Consider the following 23,202-nt stretch of genomic DNA (forward strand, 5'->3'; position numbering starts at 1 on the left):
TATATGAGACTGGTTTATCCCACGATCTCCACACCGAAAAACGGAAGGCTCTGACGTTGAGGCTGTGACCTGGATGACAGAAAACGTTCGTCAAGCTTGCTTTTCGAACGAACGTCCTGCTTATCTGATGGCCACTCAATATTAGTCTTTCGACTGCTCTGGTCACAACCTCTAATAACTCCTCAAACGCATGAGAATGAGGTGGCGAATCCTCAGACTCAGCATCAACACTAACAACATCCAGTTCCTCAGAACTGGATAGTTGCAGCGTTGGTGCCTCAATCGGGGTGGAAGGAACCGCAACGCGTGCTTCCGAACCCCGAGAAGAGGCACTGGATCTATCAGGTGAAGGCTGAGATAAGGCTGAGCCCGTCTCAAACCCCGCTGATACATCCATTTGCGAACCCCAGGTCTGTGATCGGCGCCGTGCCTCGGCAGGATCGGAGCGTACGCAAAGGCAGCGCATCACAATGCTCGCAGCCAGCACCCTCGAGTGCTGACTGGGCATGCTCCTCACCCAAACAAGCAACACATAAAACGTGAGTATCACCTCCCGTTAAATAACGCGGGCAGGAATGGACACACTGTTTAAATTGCTGCTTGCTCGCCATAGTGCTTGTGTACTTTATAAAGACAGACAACACCAAATAAGACTGACAAATTCACAAAGAGCGCTACTGAAGACACAGAAGCTTTCGTTTTCTGTTTTCAGGCAGGCTTTATAGTTTCCTGGTACGTGACGTCACCCGCCTCTGATGTTCCGCCACGCCATTGGACTGATTTTACATGTGCTTCAAGACATCATCACGCAAAGCGTTCCCATAGCGTCAAATCTCGACGCAACGCGAGTTCCCTTGAAAGAGAATCATCATTTTGCGTCATCAGAGGATTTTTTTTCTTTTTCTTTGGATGCTAAGCTAGCAGGCTCTTGTTCTGTGTAGAAAGCTGAGTAGTAGGGGTTACCATCCTCTTTTTCACGGACATGTCCTGCCGCCGAGATCGTCCAAAATGTCCAGGATTCGGCTTTTGCTTTCTACAGTCGCCATTCATTGTTTACATGCACACCTTTTGTTTCAGTCTAACTGAATTCATTCCGATTGGTGAATCTATTTACATTAACGCTAAACAAGTGATCGGTTGATGTGCGTTTTAGCATTGCTAAGAAAATTCCTGCTCCTCCGTGAGAGATAGCCTACGAGATCGGTGCGTCTCACAGGTGTTGCTCATCAGTAATCACGCCACCAGCCTCGCGCCGTTCTCCCGCGCCCCTCAGCCTCGTCCTGCTCGCCACAGTAAACATAATGAATGGCGACTGTAGAACGCAAAAGCCGAATCCCGGACATTTTGGGCGATCTCGAAAATTAACTGTTGGATTTTTAGTCAATTATATTGGTATGTTTAACTCAAACAATCAAGTAAATGATATTCAGAGATTTTATTAAGTTAATAAAGTTAAATGTTACTGTAATATTTACTAAGCCACAGAATTATTTTTTTAGAGATTACTCACACCATCACCAGCACCGGTACAACAGTCACACCAGAGACGACCTCAGCTGGTAATGTAGTCTGATGTTTCCTCTGTTGCATTGTGTTTTGTCTGAATGTTTGTGGATCTAGAAATGAACATGTGTGAGTGTGTTTGTGTATCTAGATACAGATGATCAGAGGTGGACAGAGTGCTTATATCTGCATGAGCTCTTTTAGTGTGTGTTTAATTAATTAGTATTCATCAGTCATTATTTTTTTCAGCTGTTATCACTCTAAAAAGTTTAACTATGATTTACTCAATTATTTTGGTGAAACATTTTTACACTCAAAAAAATTGAGTAAATTGTAAAGCTGTGAAATCAATGAAATATACTGTATGAATTGAGTTAATGCAAGTAAAAAGATTAAGTAAATCTGAATTTTAAGTAAATGCTTAAAAAAGATTAAGTAAATCTTAAAGCTGCAGTCCGCAGTTTTTCCTCTTTGTCGCCATCTCTGTTCGAAATCTGCAATTGCAGTTATTCGTGGAATTATCAACTTTACGCGTGTTGTGCCTCAGCATGGCACAGCGCAGATGATTCCAATGTTTTGAGGAGAATGTGCGGCTGTCAATCACCGTGCTGGTGGTGTGGATACTGTCATTCGCAATCACATATTCTACTTTTTGGAAGTATGGCCAACATAATCATTTTCACCGAAAATGTCGTCTGAACAAGCAAGTAACATCCACTTTTGTTCTGACCAACTAAGGGGAAAAAAGCATTGCAGTAAATCACGCCGATTAAATCTAACGATCGCTTATCAAATCACGTCATACCGTGCAAATTATACTTAGTTCTCAAATTGTTAATGTTAACAACATCAGCATTGTGTGACTACATTTAATGCCCTTCCGATATTTGTTCTTGTTTTCGCATGGGCCCGGTAGCAGTCTCTTTTTTTTCTCCGAAGTCTTTTGCGTTTTACAACGGATGAATCTCCAGTTGTCACTGGTGATTGTCGTTTGAACCTTTTGTGGATCCGCCATCAAATGAATACGTTTAATTATATCAAGTGCTGTGAGAAAAGGCTATAAATCTCCACCACCAACATCCTCACACACAATATAGCCTACTAGCCGAGACTCTTCTTTGTGTGCACAGATGTGACGTAATAACACAAAAACATGCTCGAATTTCCAGCGGAAATCCACCAGTACCACTGGAATTAAAAACAGTATTTACAAGCTTACGATTTTGAATCGAGGTACGGCAAGCAGAGAGTTCTGAACACTGGCTGGTTATGTACTTGTTCAAAAAATGATTTTGGATAATTTTTAACCCAAAAAAGCTACGGACTGCAGCTTTAAGTAAAAAAGTAATATTCAGAGATTTTATTAAGTTAATAAAGTTAAATATTACTGTAATATTTACTAAGCCACAGAATAATTTTTTAGATACTACTCAAAACATGACCAGCACCGGTACAACAGTCCCACCAGAGACGACCTCAGCTGGTAATGTAGTCTGATGTTTCCTCTGTTGCATTGTGTTTCGTCTGAATGTTTGTAGATCTCTAGAAATGAACGTGTGTGAGTGTGTTTGTGTATCTAGATAAAGATGATCAGAGGTGGACAGAGTGCTTATATCTACATGAGCTCTTTTAGTGTGTGTTTAATTCATCAGTCATCATTTTTTTCAGCTGTTATCACTCTAAAAAGTTTAACTATGATTTACTCAATTTTTTTGGTGAAACATTTTTACACTCAAAAAAATTGAGTAAATTTTAAAGCTGAGAAATCAATGAAATATACTGTATGAATTGAGTAAATGCAAGTAAAAAGATTAAGTAAATCTGAGTAACTGCATCTGGTACATTAACAAATACAATTGAGTAGAAATAATTTAACATTTAAAGATTTAAAAAACAATATTTATGAGTAATATTAACTGTTTTTATTTATGAGTAATATTGACTTTTTTTTTATTTCCTCTAAACCTTTGTAAAATAGAATTCCATGCAACCACCAGTATACATGACATTGGCCTTTATTGTCGATGAGCAATACAGCAAATTTTACACTGTTTCAACATGTAGCCTATACAATATTGCCTACATTTAAACTCATTTAACAAACATTTTAGAAGTAAAAATGAAACATTTAAACATTCAGGTAGCCTAATTCATGTGTAATCAAATGTTAACCAATCTCCACCGGATCAGCGCTGGTTCTCGTGCCGGAGACGGACTCGTGCTCTGCGGGTGAACTTCAAACTTCAGACCGCCGTCCTGTGTTTCACTCATAGCTGAAAGATACTGCGAGCGACTGACTCCATAACCTGCCAACAAACAAACAGTGCACAGTTCTGAGGGCATTTTAGCATCCAAATTAAAGGGATACTTCAGCATTTAGCATTAAGCTTTGTATCAGTAGAAAACATGTAGTATTTTTGAATTACCATGCTTCCCTCCCTCATATCCCCCTGAGACGAGAGATTTATGTATTTTTTGTCTGGAAAAAATCCTCCGATGATGCAAAAATCATAATTTTGCGTGATCGGAGGATTTTTTGGCCAGAGGCTAGAGACTACAGCCAGTAGTAGGAGCTGTCCCACATGTTCTCAACCCGCCCATAGAGGGTGGGATCTCACTCACAGAATGTACAAACAGTGTCAGCCGTCTTTCTTTGGAAGCTAAGCTAGCAGGCTCTTGTTCTGTGGAGAAAGCTGAGTAGTAGGGGTTACCATCCTCTTTTTCCCGGACATGTCCGGCCGTCGAGATCGTCCAAAATGTCCGGGATTCGGCTTTTGCTTTCTACAGTCGCCATTCATTGTTTACATGCGCACCTTTTGTTTCAGTCTAACTGAATTTATTCTGATTGGTGAATCTGTTTACATGAACGCTAAACAAGTGATTGGTTGATGTGCGTTTTAGCATTGCTAAGAAAATTCCCGCTCCTCCGTGAGAGATACAAGACCGTTGCGTCTCACGCTCATCAGTAATCACGCCACCAGCCTCACGCCGTTCTCCCGCGCCCCTCAGCCTCGTCCTGCTCGCCACAGTAAACATAATGAATGGCGACTGTAGAACGCAAAAGCCGAATCCCGGACATTTTGGGCGATCTCGAAATCCCGGGCATCCTTAGAAAATTAACTGTTGGATTTTTAGTCAGTTATTTTGGTATGTTTAACTCAAACAATCAAGTAAACGGTATTCAGAGATTTTATTAAGTTAATAAAGTTAAATATTACTGTAATATTTACTAAGCCACAGAATTATTTTTTTTAGAGATTACTCACACCATCACCAGCACCGGTACAACAGTCACACCAGAGACGACCTCAGCTGGTAATGTAGTCTGATGTTTCCTCTGTTCTATTGTGTTTTGTCTGAATGTTTGTGGATCTAGAAATGAACGTGTGAGTGTGTTTGTGTATCTAGATACAGATGATCAGAGGTGGACAGAGTGCTTATATCTGCATGAGCTCTTTTAGTGTGTGTTTAATTAATTAGTATTCATCAGTCATTATTTTTTTCAGCTGTTAATTAACATTTAAAAAACAATATTTATGAGTAATATTAACTGTTTTTATTTATGAGTAATATTAACTGTTTTTATTTATTAGTAATATTAACTTTTTTTATTTCCTCTAAACCTTTGTAAAATAGAATTCTATGCAACCACCAGTATACATGACATTGGCCTTTATTGTCGATGAGCAATACAGCAAATTTTACACTGTTTCAACATGTAGCCTATACAATATTGCCTACATTTAAACATTTAACAAATATTTTAGAAGTAAAAATGAAACATTTAAACATTCAGGTAGCCTAATTCAAGTGTAATCAAATGTTAACCAATCTCCACCGGATCAGCGCTGGTTCTCGTGCCGGAGACGGACTCGTGCTCTGCGGGTGAACTTCGAACTTCAGACCGCCATCCTGCGTTTCACTCATAGCTGAAAGATACTGCGAGCGACTGACTCCATAACCTGCCAACTAGAGATGCGCGGATGGGCTATTATTTCATCCGCAACCGCATCACAAAACTCATCATCCGTCCGCCATCCATCCGCACCAACGTTTTTGACCAATTTTCAAAACCGCACCCGCCCGCCATCCGCTGATTGCTGTATACATAATATTTTTCATTTGATTGGTTCAACCGCCCGCCACCCACCCGAATTGAATTAAAATATTATTTTTCGTCACGTCATCCGCCCGATCCGCGGTTTATCCGCGGAGTCCGCGGCTGTAACAGCCAACCGCGCATCTCTACTGCCAACAAACAAACAGTGTACAGTTCTGAGGACATTTTAGCATCCGAATTAATTATATTCATTATCATTAGGAATAAAGTTGTGTGTTTTATGCAAGGCGTTTCAATCACGCAAAAAGACAGGCATTTAGGTGTCAAATTATGCCTCTATGTTGTTTTGCTTTAAATAAAATGATTTAAAGCACAGTAATGATTTTATAGATAAAATAAAACATACACAGACCTGAATTTCACAGAGGAAATGCACCAATTCTGCGACGCTGAGAAGAGAAGAACTGTTCTGGACTGGAGAGAGTTCAAACAGCTTGTGCTCACTCAACCGTTGAGTTGTGTCACGTCAGAGGGTGGGGGAGGGGTGCCTTGTTTTAATTGAGTAAACTTACTCAATTTCTTAAGAGTGTGTTATATATTAATAATATTGATTTGACTTAAGTCATATTTTTTTTTCTTGAAACAGATCAGTTTAATTCTCCATTCTCAAATATTTTGATTGAAATTTAAATATTATAAATAAATAATTGGTTAGTCAAATACTAATTTCTTTTAGTGAAAAAAACTTAAATATAACTGTAAATTTAAGATAAAATTAACTGTTGGATTTTTAGTCAATTATTTTGGTATGTTTAACTCAAACAATCAAGTAAACGATATTCAGAGATTTTATTAAGTTAATAAAGTTAAATATTACTGTAATATTTACTAAGCCACTTATTTTATTTTTTAGATACTACTCAAAACATCACCAGCACCGGTACAACAGTCCCACCAGAGACGACCTCAGCTGGTAATGTAGTCTGATGTTTCCTCTGTTCTATTGTGTTTTGTCTGAATGTTTGTGGATCTCTAGAAATGAACACGTGTGTGAGTGTGTTTGTGTTTCTAGATACAAATGATCAGAGGTGGACAGAGTGCTTACAGTATATCTACATGAGCTCTTTTAGTGTGTGTTTAATTCATTAGTATTCATCAGTCATTATTTTTTTCAGCTGTTATCACTCTAAAAAGTTTAACTATGATTTACTCAATTATTTTGGTGAAACATTTTTACACTCAAAAAAATTGAGTAAATTGTAAAGCTGTGAAATCAATGAAATATACTGTATGAATTGAGTTAATGCAAGTAAAAAGATTAAGTAAATCTGAATTTTAAGTAAATGCTTAAAAAAGATTAAGTAAATCTTAAAGCTGCAGTCCGCAGTTTTTCCTCTTTGTCGCCATCTCTGTTCGAAATCTGCAATTGCAGTTATTCGTGGAATTATCAACTTTACGTGTGTTGTGCCTCAGCATGGCACAGCGCAGATGAATCCAATGTTTTGAGGAGAATGTGCGGCTGTCAATCATCGCGCTGGTGGTGTGGATACTGTCATTCGCAATCACATATTCTACTTTTTGGAAGTATGGCCAACATAATCATTTTCACCGAAAATGTCGTCTAAACAAGCAAGTAACATCCACTTTTGTTCTGACCAACTAAGGGGAAAAAAGCATTGCAGTAAATCACGCCGATTAAATCTAACGATCGCTTATCAAATCACGTCATACCGTGCAAATTATACTTAGTTCTCAAATTGTTAATGTTAACAACATCAGCATTGTGTGACTACATTTAATGCCCTTCCGATATTTGTCCTTGTTTTCGCATGGGCCCGGTAGCAGTCTCTTTTTTTTCTCCGAAGTCTTTTGCGTTTTACAACGGATGAATCTCCAGTTGTCACTGGTGATTGTCGTTTGAACCTTTTGTGGATCCGCCATCAAATTAATACGTTTAATTATATCAAGTGCTGTGAGAAAAGGCTATAAATCTCCACCACCAACATCCTCACACACAATATAGCCTACTAGCCGAGACTCTTCTTTGTGTGTACAGATGTGACGTAATAACACAAAAACATGCTCGAATTTCCAGCGGAAATCCACCAGTACCACTGGAATTAAAAACAGTATTTACAAGCTTACGATTTTGAATCGAGGTACGGCAAGCAGAGAGTTCTGAACACTGGCTGGTTATGTACTTGTTCAAAAAATGATTTTGGATAATTTTTAACCCAAAAAAGCTACGGACTGCAGCTTTAAGTAAAAAAGTAATATTCAGAGATTTTATTAAGTTAATAAAGTTAAATATTACTGTAATATTTACTAAGCCACAGAATTATTTTTTAGATACTACTCAAAACATGACCAGCACCGGTACAACAGTCCCACCAGAGACGACCTCAGCTGGTAATGTAGTCTGATGTTTCCTCTGTTGCATTGTGTTTTGTCTGAATGTTTGTGGATCTCTAGAAATGAACGTGTGTGAGTGTGTTTGTGTATCTAGATACAGATGATCAGAGGTGGACAGAGTGCTTATATCTACATGAGCTCTTTTAGTGTGTGTTTAATTCATCAGTCATCATTTTTTTCAGCTGTTATCACTCTAAAAAGTTTAACTATGATTTACTCAATTTTTTTGGTGAAACATTTTTACACTCAAAAAAATTGAGTAAATTTTAAAACTGAGAAATCAATGAAATATACTGTATGAATTGAGTAAATGCAAGTAAAAAGATTAAGTAAATCTGAGTAACTGCATCTGGTACATTAACAAATAAAATTGAGTAGAAATAATTTAACATTTAAAGATTTAAAAAACAATATTTATGAGTAATATTAACTGTTTTTATTTATGAGTAATATTGACTTTTTTTAAATTTCCTCTAAACCTTTGTAAAATAGAATTCCATGCAACCACCAGTATACATGACATTGGCCTTTATTGTCGATGAGCAATACAGCAAATTTTACACTGTTTCAACATGTAGCCGATACAATATTGCCTACATTTAAACTCATTTAACAAACATTTTAGAAGTAAAAATGAAACATTTAAACATTCAGGTAGCCTAATTCAAGTGTAATCAAATGTTAACCAATCTCCACCGGATCAGCGCTGGTTCTCGTGCCGGAGACAGACTTGTGCTCTGCGGGTGAACTTCGAACTTCAGACCGCCATCCTGCGTTTCACTCATAGCTGAAAGATACTGCGAGCGACTGACTCCATAACCTGCCAACAAACAAACAGTGTACAGTTCTGAGGACATTTTAGCATCCGAATTAATTATATTCATTATCATTAGGAATAAAGTTGTGTGTTTTATGCAAGGCGTTTCAATCACGCAAAAAGACAGGCATTTAGGTGTCAAATTACGCCTCTATGTTGTTTTGCTTTAAATAAAATGATTTAAAGCACAGTAATGATTTTATAGATAAAATAAAACATACACAGACCTGAATTTCACAGAGGAAATGCACCAATTCTGCGACGCTGAGAAGAGAAGAACTGTTCTGGACTGGAGAGAGTTCAAACAGCTCGTGCTCACTCAACCGTTGAGTTGTGTCATGTCAGAGGGTGGGGGATGGGTGCCTTGTTTTAATTGAGTAAACTTACTCAATTTCTTAAGAGTGTGTTATATATTAATAATATTGATTTGACTTAAGTCATATTTTTTTTTCTTGAAACAGATCAGTTTAATTCTCCATTCTCAAATATTTTGATTGAAATTTATCAAATATATTAAGTGTATTATAAATAAATAATTGGTTAGTCAAATACTAATTTCTTTTAGTGAAAAAAACTTAAATATAACTGTAAATTTAAGATAAAATTAACTGTTGGATTTTTAGTCAATTATTTTGGTATGTTTAACTCAAACAATCAAGTAAACGATATTCAGAGATTTTATTAAGTTAATAAAGTTAAATATTACTGTAATATTTACTAAGCCACTTATTTTATTTTTTAGATACTACTCAAAACATCACCAGCACCGGTACAACAGTCCCACCAGAGACGACCTCAGCTGGTAATGTAGTCTGATGTTTCCTCTGTTCTATTGTGTTTTGTCTGAATGTTTGTGGATCTCTAGAAATGAACACGTGTGTGAGTGTGTTTGTGTATCTAGATACAGATGATCAGAGGTGGACAGAGTGCTTACAGTATATCTACATGAGCTCTTTTAGTGTGTGTTTAATTCATTAGTATTCATCAGTCATTATTTTTTTCAGCTGTTATCACTCTAAAAAGTTTAACTATGATTTACTCAATTATTTTGGTGAAACATTTTTACACTCAAAAAAATTGAGTAAATTGTAAAGCTGTGAAATCAATGAAATATACTGTATGAATTGAATTAATGCAAGTAAAAAGATTAAGTAAATCTGAATTTTAAGTAAATGCTTTACTTAAAAAAGTTTAAGTAAATCTTAAAGCTGCAGTCCGCAGTTTTTCCTCTTTGTCGCCATCTCTGTTCGAAATCTGCAATTGCAGTTATTCGTGGAATTATCAACTTTACGTGTGTTGTGCCTCAGCATGGCACAGCGCAGATGAATCCAATGTTTTGAGGAGAATGTGCGGCTGTCAATCATCGCGCTGGTGGTGTGGATACTGTCATTCGCAATCACATATTCTACTTTTTGGAAGTATGGCCAACATAATCATTTTCACCGAAAATGTCGTCTGAACAAGCAAGTAACATCCACTTTTGTTCTGACCAACTAAGGGGAAAAAAGCATTGCAGTAAATCACGCCGATTAAATCTAACGATCGCTTATCAAATCACGTCATACCGTGCAAATTATACTTAGTTCTCAAATTGTTAATGTTAACAACATCAGCATTGTGTGACTACATTTAATGCCCTTCTGATATTTGTCCTTGTTTTCGCATGGGCCCGGTAGCAGTCTCTTTTTTTTCTCTGAAGTCTTTTGCGTTTTACAACGGATGAATCTCCAGTTGTCACTGGTGATTGTCGTTTGAACCTTTTGTGGATCCGCCATCAAATGAATACGTTTAATTATATCAAGTGCTGTGAGAAAAGGCTATAAATCTCCACCACCAACATCCTCACACACAATATAGCCTACTAGCCGAGACTCTTCTTTGTGTGCACAGATGTGACGTAATAACACAAAAACATGCTCGAATTTCCAGCGGAAATCCACCAGTACCACTGGAATTAAAAACAGTATTTACAAGCTTACGATTTTGAATCGAGGTACGGCAAGCAGAGAGTTCTGAACACTGGCTGGTTATGTACTTGCTCAAAAAATGATTTTGGATAATTTTTAACCCAAAAAAGCTACGGACTGCAGCTTTAAGTAAAAAAGTAATATTCAGAGATTTTATTAAGTTAATAAAGTTAAATATTACTGTAATATTTGCTAAGCCACAGAATTATTTTTTTAGAGATTACTCACACCATCACCAGCACCGGTACAACAGTCCCACCAGAGACGACCTCAGCTGGTAATGTAGTCTGATGTTTCCTCTGTTGCATTGTGTTTTGTCTGAATGTTTGTGGATCTCTAGAAATGAACACGTGTGTGAGTGTGTTTGTGTTTCTAGATACAGATGATCAGAGGTGGACAGAGTGCTTATATCTACATGAGCTCTTTTAGTGTGTGTTTAATTCATCAGTCATCATTTTTTTCAGCTGTTATCACTCTAAAAAGTTTAACTATGATTTACTCAATTTTTTTGGTGAAACATTTTTACACTCAAAAAAATTGAGTAAATTTTAAAGCTGAGAAATCAATGAAATATACTGTATGAATTGAGTAAATGCAAGTAAAAAGATTAAGTAAATCTGAGTAACTGCATCTGGTACATTAACAAATAAAATTGAGTAGAAATAATTTAACATTTAAAGATTTAAAAAACAATATTTATGAGTAATATTAACTGTTTTTATTTATGAGTAATATTGACTTTTTTTAAATTTTCCTCTAAACCTTTGTAAAATAGAATTCCATGCAACCACCAGTATACATGACATTGGCCTTTATTGTCGATGAGCAATACAGCAAATTTTACACTGTTTCAACATGTAGCCTATACAATATTGCCTACATTTAAACATTTAACAAACATTTTAGAAGTAAAAATGAAACATTTAAACATTCAGGTAGCCTAATTCAAGTGTAATCAAATGTTAACCAATCTCCAGCGGATCAGCGCTGGTTCTCGTGCCGGAGACGGACTCGTGCTCTGCGGGTGAACTTCAAACTTCAGACGGCCGTCCTGTGTTTCACTCATAGCTGAAAGATACTGCGAGCGACTGACTCCATAACCTGCCAACAAACAAACAGTGTACAGTTCTGAGGACATTTTAGCATCCGAATTAATTATATTCATTATCATTAGGAATAAAGTTGTGTGTTTTATGCAAGGCGTTTCAATCACGCAAAAAGACAGGCATTTAGGTGTCAAATTACGCCTCTATGTTGTTTTGCTTTAAATAAAATGATTTAAAGCACAGTAATGATTTTATAGATAAAATAAAACATACACAGACCTGAATTTCACAGAGGAAATGCACCAATTCTGCGACGCTGAGAAGAGAAGAACTGTTCTGGACTGGAGAGAGTTCAAACAGCTCGTGCTCACTCAACCGTTGAGTTGTGTCACGTCAGAGGGTGGGGGAGGGGTGCCTTGTTTTAATTGAGTAAACTTACTCAATTTCTTAAGAGTGTGTTATATATTAATAATATTGATTTGACTTAAGTCATATTTTTTTTTCTTGAAACAGATCAGTTTAATTCTCCATTCTCAAATATTTTGATTGAAATTTATCAAATATATTAAGTGTATTATAAATAAATAATTGGTTAGTCAAATACTAATTTCTTTTAGTGAAAAAAACTTAAATATAACTGTAAATTTAAGATAAAATTAACTGTTGGATTTTTAGTCAATTATTTTGGTGTTTAACTCAAACAATCAAGTAAACGATATTCAGAGATTTTATTAAGTTAATAAAGTTAAATATTACTGTAATATTTACTAAGCCACTTATTTTATTTTTTAGATACTACTCAAAACATCACCAGCACCGGTACAACAGTCCCACCAGAGATGACCTCAGCTGGTAATGTAGTCTGATGTTTCCTCTGTTCTATTGTGTTTTGTCTGAATGTTTGTGGATCTCTAGAAATGAACACGTGTGTGAGTGTGTTTGTGTTTCTAGATACAGATGATCAGAGGTGGACAGAGTGCTTACAGTATATCTACATGAGCTCTTTTAGTGTGTGTTTAATTCATTAGTATTCATCAGTCATTATTTTTTTCAGCTGTTATCACTCTAAAAAGTTTAACTATGATTTACTCAATTATTTTGGTGAAACATTTTTACACTCAAAAAAATTGAGTAAATTGTAAAGCTGTGAAATCAATGAAATATACTGTATGAATTGAGTTAATGCAAGTAAAAAGATTAAGTAAATCTGAATTTTAAGTAAATGCTTTACTTAAAAAAGTTTAAGTAAATCTTAAAGCTGCAGTCCGCAGTTTTTCCTCTTTGTCGCCATCTCTGTTCGAAATCTGCAATTGCAGTTATTCGTGGAATTATCAACTTTACGTGTGTTGTGCCTCAGCATGGCACAGCGCAGATGAATCCAATGTTTTGAGGAGAATGTGCGGCTGTCAATCATCGCGCTGGTGGTGTGGATACTGTCATTCGCAATCACATATTCTACTTTTTGGAAGTATGGCCAACATAATCATTTTCACCAATCATGACCAACTAAGGGGAAAAAAGCATTGCAGTAAATCACGCCGATTAAATCTAACGATCGCTTATCAAATCACGTCATACCGTGCAAATTATACTTAGTTCTCAAATTGTTAATGTTAACAACATCAGCATTGTGTGACTACATTTAATGCCCTTCCGATATTTGTTCTTGTTTTCGCATGGGCCCGGTAGCAGTCTCTTTTTTTTCTCCGAAGTCTTTTGCGTTTTACAACGGATGAATCTCCAGTTGTCACTGGTGATTGTCGTTTGAACCTTTTGTGGATCCGCCATCAAATGAATACGTTTAATTATATCAAGTGCTGTGAGAAAAGGCTATAAATCTCCACCACCAACATCCTCACACACAATATAGCCTACTAGCCGAGACTCTTCTTTGTGTGCACAGATGTGACGTAATAACACAAAAACATGCTCGAATTTCCAGCGGAAATCCACCAGTACCACTGGAATTAAAAACAGTATTTACAAGCTTACGATTTTGAATCGAGGTACGGCAAGCAGAGAGTTCTGAACACTGGCTGGTTATGTACTTGTTCAAAAAATGATTTTGGATAATTTTTAACCCAAAAAAGCTACGGACTGCAGCTTTAAGTAAAAAAGTAATATTCAGAGATTTTATTAAGTTAATAAAGTTAAATATTACTGTAATATTTACTAAGCCACTGAATTATTTTTTAGATACTACTCAAAACATGACCAGCAACAGTCCCACCAGAGACGACCTCAGCTGGTAATGTAGTCTGATGTTTCCTCTGTTGCATTGTGTTTTGTCTGAATGTTTGTGGATCTCTAGAAATGAACGTGTGTGAGTGTGTTTGTGTTTCTAGATACAGATGATCAGAGGTGGACAGAGTGCTTATATCTACATGAGCTCTTTTAGTGTGTGTTTAATTCATCAGTCATCATTTTTTTCAGCTGTTATCACTCTAAAAAGTTTAACTATGATTTACTCAATTTTTTTGGTGAAACATTTTTACACTCAAAAAAATTGAGTAAATTTTAAAGCTGAGAAATCAATGAAATATACTGTATGAATTGAGTAAATGCAAGTAAAAAGATTAAGTAAATCTGAGTAACTGCATCTGGTACATTAACAAATAAAATTGAGTAGAAATAATTTAACATTTAAAGATTTAAAAAACAGTATTTATGAGTAATATTAACTGTTTTTATTTATGAGTAATATTGACTTTTTTTTAATTTCCTCTAAACCTTTGTAAAATAGAATTCCATGCAACCACCAGTATACATGACATTGGCCTTTATTGTCGATGAGCAATACAGCAAATTTTACACTGTTTCAACATGTAGCCTATACAATATTGCCTACATTTAAACATTTAACAAACATTTTAGAAGTAAAAATGAAACATTTAAACATTCAGGTAGCCTAATTCAAGTGTAATCAAATGTTAACCAATCTCCACCGGATCAGCGCTGGTTCTCGTGCCGGAGACGGACTCGTGCTCTGCGGGTGAACTTCAAACTTCAGACCGCCGTCCTGTGTTTCACTCATAGCTGAAAGATACTGCGAGCGACTGACTCCATAACCTGCCAATAAACAAACAGTGCACAGTTCTGAGGACATTTTAGCATCCAAATTAAAGGGATACTTCAGCATTTAGCATTAAGCTTTGTATCAGTAGAAAACATGTAGTATTTTTGAATTACCATGCTTCACTCCCTCATATCCCCCTGAGACGAGAGATTTATGTATTTTTTGTCTGGAAAAAATCCTCCGATGATGCAAAAATCATAATTTTGCGTGATCGGAGGATTTTTTGGCCAGAGGCTAGAGACTACAGCCAGTAGTAGGAGCTGTCCCACATGTTCTCAACCCGCCCATAGAGGGAGGGATCTCACTCACAGAATGTACAAACAGTGTCAGCCGTCTTTCTTTGGAAGCTAAGCTAGCAGGCTCTTGTTCTGTGGAGAAAGCTGAGTAGTAGGGGTTACCATCCTCTTTTTCCCGGACATGTCCGGCCGTCGAGATCGTCCAAAATGTCCGGGATTCGGCTTTTGCTTTCTACAGTCGCCATTCATTGTTTACATGCGCACCTTTTGTTTCAGTCTAACTGAATTTATTCTGATTGGTGAATCTGTTTACATGAACGCTAAACAAGTGATTGGTTGATGTGCGTTTTAGCATTGCTAAGAAAATTCCCGCTCCTCCGTGAGAGATACAAGACCGTTGCGTCTCACGCTCATCAGTAATCACGCCACCAGCCTCGCGCCGTTCTCCCGCGCCCCTCAGCCTCGTCCTGCTCGCCACAGTAAACATAATGAATGGCGACTGTAGAACGCAAAAGCCGAATCCCGGACATTTTGGGCGATCTCGAAATCCCGGGCATCCTTAGAAAATTAACTGTTGGATTTTTAGTCAGTTATTTTGGTATGTTTAACTCAAACAATCAAGTAAACGGTATTCAGAGATTTTATTAAGTTAATAAAGTTAAATATTACTGTAATATTTACTAAGCCACAGAATTATTTTTTTAGAGATTACTCACACCATCACCAGAGTGCTTATACATGAGCTCTTTTAGTGTGTGTTTAATTCATTAGTATTCATCAGTCATTATTTTTTTCAGCTGTTATCACTCTAAAAAGTTTAACTATGATTTACTAAATTTTTTTGGTGAAACATTTTTACACTCAAAAAATGTAGTAAATTTTAAAGCCGTGAGATTAATGAAATATACGGTATGAATTGAGTGAATGCAAGTAAAAAGAATAAGTAAATCTGAGTAACTGCATCTGGTACATTAACAAATAATACTGAGTAGAAATAATTTAACATTTAAACATTTAAAAAACAATATTTATGAGTAATATTAACTGTTTTTATTTATGAGCAATATTAACTTTTTTTTTTAAATTTCCTCTAAACCTTTGTAAAATAGAATTCCATACAACCACCAGTATACATGACATTGGCCTTTATTGTCAATGAGCAATACAGAAGTAAATTTTACACAGTTTTAACATATACAATATTGCCTACATTTAAACTCATTTAACAAACATTTTAGTAGTAAAAATGAAACATTTAAACATTCAGGTAGCCTAATTCAAGTGTAATCAACCAGTCTGTTAACCAATTTCCACCGGATCAGCGCTGGTTCTCATGCCGGAGATGGACTCGTGCTCTGCGGGTGAACTTCGAACTTCAGACGGCCGTCCTGCGTTTCACTGATAGCCGAAAGATACTGCGAGCGACTGACTCCATAACCTGCCAATAAACAAACAGTGCGCAGTTCTGAGGACATTTTAGCATCCAAATTAATTAAAGGTGCTATAAGCGATCTCGGTTGGCGTAACCTCTTGTTGATGTTTGAATTATTTTCAAACAAAACAGAGGCTAGCTAGACCCTCCCTCCTCCTCATCCGCGCACTAACCCCCCAACCACACCCCCACCCCCACCCCCACCCCCACATCATTCTTGTCGGTTATTGGCTGGAACAGTTTGTTATGTTTCGTGCTGCAGGTCGCTCTGTTTGTTGCTCAGTTTGTTTTTGCTGCAGTTTGTGGAGCGTGGGCTGTCTGCAGAGACCGTGTTTTTTTTTACAGTGTGTTCAGGGGACAGGCAGCTAGCGGATAGTGAGGAGATGTTTGCGGTATGTGAAAAAAAATGTTTTGGCCTAAAAAACGTGCAAGATCGCTTATAGCACCTTTAAATTCATTATCATTAGGAATAAAGTTGTGTGTTTTATGCAAGGCGTTTCAATCACGCAAAAAGACAGACGTGACTCTCATTTAGGTGTCGAATTACGCCTCTATGTTGTTTTGCATTAAATAAAATGATTTAAAGCACAGTAATGATTTTATAGATACAATAAAACATACACAGACCTGAATTTCACAGAGGAAATGCACCAATTCTGCACACTGAGAAGAGAAGAACTGTTCTGTACTGGAGAGAGTTCAAACAGCTCGCGCTCACTCAACCGTTGAGTTGTGTCACGTCAGAGGGTGGGGGAGGGGTGCATTGTTTTAAAGTCCGCGTGAACCGGAAGTTGCAAACGACTTTTCTCCAGTGCTGTGACGTATTAGCCTGGTAATACCAAACTCTGCTACTTCGCTTTGCTTCGTAGACAGAGTCTGGCATGGCACAATTGAAAAGCATTTTCTTTCTCGCGGGGGGGGCGCTTGTCTGAAGTTTAAAATCATTGGTTACCCGTAAGCCAATCACATAACGTTTGGTTATGGCGTGTGTTATGCGCATGCTCAGCCGCATCTAACTTCCACTGTAAACACATGTATGATGCGAAAACAAAACCATCGAGCGAAATACTGGAGTGAACATGGCTGTGAACGACTTTTGCAGATTATGTGAAGTAAATCTACGCATCCACGGTACAATCAGCATCTACGTCACGGCTCTCAGCCCGCCCTCTGTTCGTTGATTGGCCGGCTGTTTTCAGACCAGAGAAAAACGGAAAGCTATTACGCTGTCTCAGACTGAATACAGAAGCGAAATGAAATTGAGCGGAAGTAGGAAGTCTGACGTAGTCAGGCTAGTGACGTATTTCCCAGTGAAACGGAATATTGAACAGAGGGCAGGGTTTTACTCTAGCGCTCCTCCTCTACATCTCTCGCTCATTACAGACTAACGATTTGAGGGGAGTGGTTAAGCGTTTCCCAAACCAAGTCCTCAAACCTACGTCATCAGAGAAGGGACGCCATTCCAGACCGGAAGTAACTTTTCAGACTTTGATTAAAGATTACGACGGCAAACAATTTTTTTCTGTGTTTTAACTTGCACGGATTAATTGTTCACCACAAGACTAGTAATATGCGCTAACAAAGTAAATAGGTAAAGGCAAAGTAAATTAATTTGTTACAGTGTCTGGTTTGTGTTACCTTGGTGTCCACTAGAGGTCCCCTTCCCCCACGGTGTCATTCTCATTAGAAACTGCATTTCCCACAATCCTTGTCTGCACACATCACTGTTCATTGTACCCAGCTGTTCCCCATCATGATTGTTAGTTCTGTGTGTATTTATACCCTGTCTGTTTTAGTGTTTGTTATGGAGTCCTTGTTATTCGTCACACCACCTTTGAGGTCTGTTGATCGTCTGTGTCTTGTTCCGTTCTTGTATTTTTGGATTGCTTATATTGAGTTTGACCTTTGCCTGGACTGTTTACGAGTATGGATTTCCCCAATAAATATTACTTACTGCTATTGGATCTTCTTCTCTTTTCCTGTGAGTGGATCGTGACATAATTGAGTAAACTTACTCAATTTCTTAAGAGTGTGTTATATATTAATAATATTAATTTGAATTAAGTAATGTTTTTGTTTCTTGAAACAGATCAGTTTAATTCTCCATTCTCAAATATTTTGATTGAAATTTCACAAATATATTAAGTGTATTATAAATAAATAATTGGTTAGTCAAATACTAATTTCTTTTAGTGAAAAAAAATAAATAAATATAACTGTAAATTTAAGATAAAATTAACTGTTGGATTTTTAGTCAATTATTTTGGTATGTTTAACTCAAACAATCAAGTAAATGATATTTAGAGATTTTAAGTTAATAAAGTTAAATAATACTGTAATATTTACTAAGCCACATAATTATTTTTTTAGACAGTACTCACAACATCACCACCAGTACAACAGTCACACCAGAGATGACCTCAGCTGGTAATGTAGTCTGATGTTTACTCTGTTCTATTGTGTTTTGTCTGAATGTTTGTGGATCTTAACCTGCTTACCACATTCCTCTCTATTGTTGTCAATAAACCTCCTGTTGTGCCTCATCCTCCGTGTCTGAGTCTACCTCCGTAACAGAAGACCAGACCTAAAAACAGACCGCAACAAGATGGGCATCTTCCTCATCCCCTAGACCCAGCCGTACTGCTTCTCTCCATCTCCCTGGACCACCGCCCACTCGAGGAATATATATCGAGGAGTTCCTCAAACTCACGCACCATGTGTCCTGGAATGATATGACCCTCAAAACCATCTTTTGGAGTGGTTTAGACGATCCACTCTTCAAGCAATTACCAGTTGCTGCCACCACTTGTTCCTTGAAAAGGTACATTAATAACATTTGGTGGCTGTGGCATTTGCATAATGGATCGTCCTACACCATCGAGGAAGCAGTTTCGGACTCCCTTTGCGTCCCTGTCTCCCCACAGTCTCGTCCTAAGATGGCTGCCATTCCAAGACTTGTCCCATCATATCTGCCATTCTAGAGTGAGAGTCTCGTCCCGTCATTGCCGCCATTCCAGAGTCTTGTCCCGTCATGGCCTCCATGCCTGAGTCCTTGGTCAAGATGGCTGCCTCCGTGCCTGAGTCTCCAGTCCCGTCCAGAGTCCAGAGACGACTCCAGTCCCAGTCCAGAGTACAGAGATGACTCCAGTCCCCATCCAGAGACGACTCCAGTCCCCGTCCAGAGACGACTCCAGTCCCTGTCCAGAGTCCAGAGACGACTCCAGTCCCCATCCAGAGTCCAGAGACGACTCCAGTCCCCGTCCAGATTACAGAGACGACTCCAGTTCCCGTCTAGAGTACATATGCCCATGACCATGATGGCCAAACCTGGGGTCCTGAGCAAGGCCACGAAGGACCATCCTCCCTGGTCTCCCGAGTTCTCAGCGCTGCCCTGGAGTCTTCATAACCTGCCTGCATGCCCCTGCTTAACCTCTGGTCAAGACTCTAGGACACAAATATTTTCATATTGCTTAGATCTGCATTTATCAAGATAGTTTACTTTATGGGGTTTTAGCATGAAGTACTTTAACTGGATTTCTAGTGTTGTCAGAATGATTTGGTGCCCAAGCAGTAGATTTAATACAACCTTACTTCAATTACAATTTTTTCAGTACAATTTTCATGTGTAAGGTTTGGTTAGGCAAAGTGGTGATTATTTCATACTCTGCTGGTAAATATATTTACATGTGCCCTTTGACCACAGTATTATTGTGATTTTTATTTATTTATTTTATTCATTGGTATTCATCAGTCATTTTTTTTCAGGTGTTGATAGAACAGTCAGTCTATGTATATCTACATGAGCTCTTTTTGTTGTGCGTTTGTTAATTCATTGGTTTTCATCAGTCGGTTTTTTTTTTTTCAGCTATTACTAACATTAGCAGCAGCACCAATATAACAGTCCGACCAGAGACGACTGGTAATGTAGTCTGATGTTTCCTCTGTTGCATTGTGTTTTGTCTGAATGTTTGTGGATCTGTGGAATTGGTGTGTGAGTGCATTTGTCCACCTCTGATCATCTTTATCTAGAGACACAGAGTACTTATATCTACATGAGCTCTTTTTATTGTGTGATTAATTCATTAGTATTCATCAGTCATTCTATTTTTCAGCTGTTATCACTCTAAAAGCTCATAGCTGAAAGATACTTGACTAAAAGTAAATCACTCATAGATGAAAGATACTGCGAGCGACTGACATAACCTGCCAATAAACAAACAGTGCACAGTTCTGAGGACATTTTAGCATCCAAATTAATTATATTCATTATCATTAGGAATAAAGTCGTGTGTTTTATGCAAGGCGTTTCAATCACGCAAAAAGACAGGCATGACTCGTTTAGGTGTCGAATTACTCCTCCATGTTGTTTTGCATTAAATAAAATGATTTAAAGTACAGTAATGATTTTATAGATAAAATAAAACATACACAGACCTGAATTTCACAGAGGAAATGCACCAATTCTGCGACGCTGAGAAGAGAAGAACTGTTCTGGACTGGAGAGAGTTCAAACAGCTCGCGCTCACTCAACCGTTGAGTTGTGTCATGTCAGAGGGTGGGGGAGGGGTGCATTGTTTTAATTGAGTAAACTTACTCAATTTCTTAAGAGTGTGTTATATATTAATAATATTAATTTGAATTAAGTAATGGTTTTGTTTCTTGAAACAGATCAGTTTAATTCTCCATTCTCACATATTTTGATTGAAATTTCACAAATATATTAAGTGTATTATAAATAAATAATTGGTTAGTCAAATACTAAATTCTTTTAGTGAAAAAAAACTTAAATATAACTGTAAATTTGAGATAAAATTAACTGTTGGATTTTTAGTCAATTATTTTGGTATGTTTAACTCAATCAAGTAAACGATATTCAGAGATTTTATTAAGTTAATAAAGTTAAATATTACTGTAATATTTACTAAGCCACAGAATTATTTTTTTAGAGATTACTCACACCATCACCAGCACCGGTACAACAGTCACACCAGAGACGACCTCAGCTGGTAATGTAGTCTGATGTTTCCTCTGTTCTATTGTGTTTTGTCTGAATGTTTGTGGATCTTAACCTGCTTACCACATTCCTCTCTATTGCTGTCAATAAACCTCCTGTTGTGCCTCATCCTCCGTGTCTGAGTCTACCTCCGTAACAGAAGTCCGGACCTAAAAACAGACCGCAACAAGATGGGCATCTTCCTCATCCCCTAGACCCAGCCGTACTGCTTCTCTCCATCTCCCTGGACCACCGCCCGGTCGAGGAATATATCGAGGAGTTCCTCGAACTCATGCACCATGTGTCCTGGAATGATATGACCCTCAAAACCATCTTTTGGAGTGGTTTAGACGATCCACTCTTCAAGCAATTACCAGCTGCTGCCACCACTTGTTCCTTGAAGAGGTACATTAATAAAATTTTGTGGCTGTGGCATTTGCATAATGGATCGTCCTACACCATCGAGGAAGCAGTTTCGGACTCCCTTTGCATCCCTGTCTCCCCACAGTCTCGTCCTAAGATGGCTGTCATTCCAAGTCTTGTCCCGTCATATCTGCCATTCTAGAGTGAGAGTCTCGTCCCGTCATTGCCGCCATTCCAGAGTCTTGTCCCGTCATGGCCTCCATGCCTGAGTCCTTGGTCAAGATGGCCGCCGCCGTGCCTGAGTCTCCAGTCCCGTCCAGAGTCCAGAGACGATGCCAGTACCAGTCCAGAGTCCAGAGATGACTCCAGTCCCCATCCAGAGTACAGAGACGACTCCAGTCCCCATCCAGAGATGACTCCAGTCCCCATCCAGAGTCCAGAGATTACTCCAGTCCCCGTCCAGAGTACAGAGACGACTCCAGTCCCCGTCCAGAGTCCAGAGATGACTCCAGTCCCCGTCCAGAGTCCAGAGATGACTCCAGTCCCCGTCCAGAGTCCAGAGACGACTCCAGTCCCCGTCCAGAGTACAGAGACGACTCCAGTCCTCGTCCAGAGACGACTCCAGTCCCCATCCAGAGTCCAGAGATGACTCCAGTCCCCGTCCAGAGTCCAGAGACGACTCCAGTCCCCGTCCAGAGTCCAGAGACAACGCCAGTCCCCGTCCAGAGTCCAGAGACGACTCCAGTCCCCGTCCAGAGTCCAGAGACGACTCCAGTCCCCGTCCAGAGTCCAGAGACGACTCCAGTCCCCATCCAGAGATGACTCCAGTCCCCATCCAGAGTCCAGAGACAACGCCAGTCCCCGTCCAGAGTCCAGAGACGACTCCAGTCCCCGTCCTGAGTCCAGAGATGACTCCAGTCCCCATCCAGAGTCCAGAGACGACTACAGTCCCCGTCTAGAGTCCAGAGACGATTTCAGTCCCCATACAGAGTCCAGAGATGACTCCAGTCCCCATCCAGAGTCCAGAGATGACTCCAGTCCCCATCCAGAGACGACTCCAGTCCCCGTCCAGAGTACAGAGACGACTCCAGTCCTCGTCCAGAGACGACTCCAGTCCCCATCCAGAGTCCAGAGACGACTACAGTCCCCGTCTAGAGTCCAGAGACGATTTCAGTCCCCATCCAGAGTCCAGAGATGACTCCAGTCCCCATCCAGAGTCCAGAGATGACTCCAGTCCCCATCCAGAGTCCAGAGATGACTCCAGTCCCCATCCAGAGACGACTCCAGTCCCTGTCCT

This window comes from Abramis brama (genome assembly GCF_963993115.1).
Source record: "Abramis brama genome assembly, chromosome: 2".
NCBI classification, from domain to species: Eukaryota; Metazoa; Chordata; class Actinopteri; order Cypriniformes; family Leuciscidae; genus Abramis; species Abramis brama.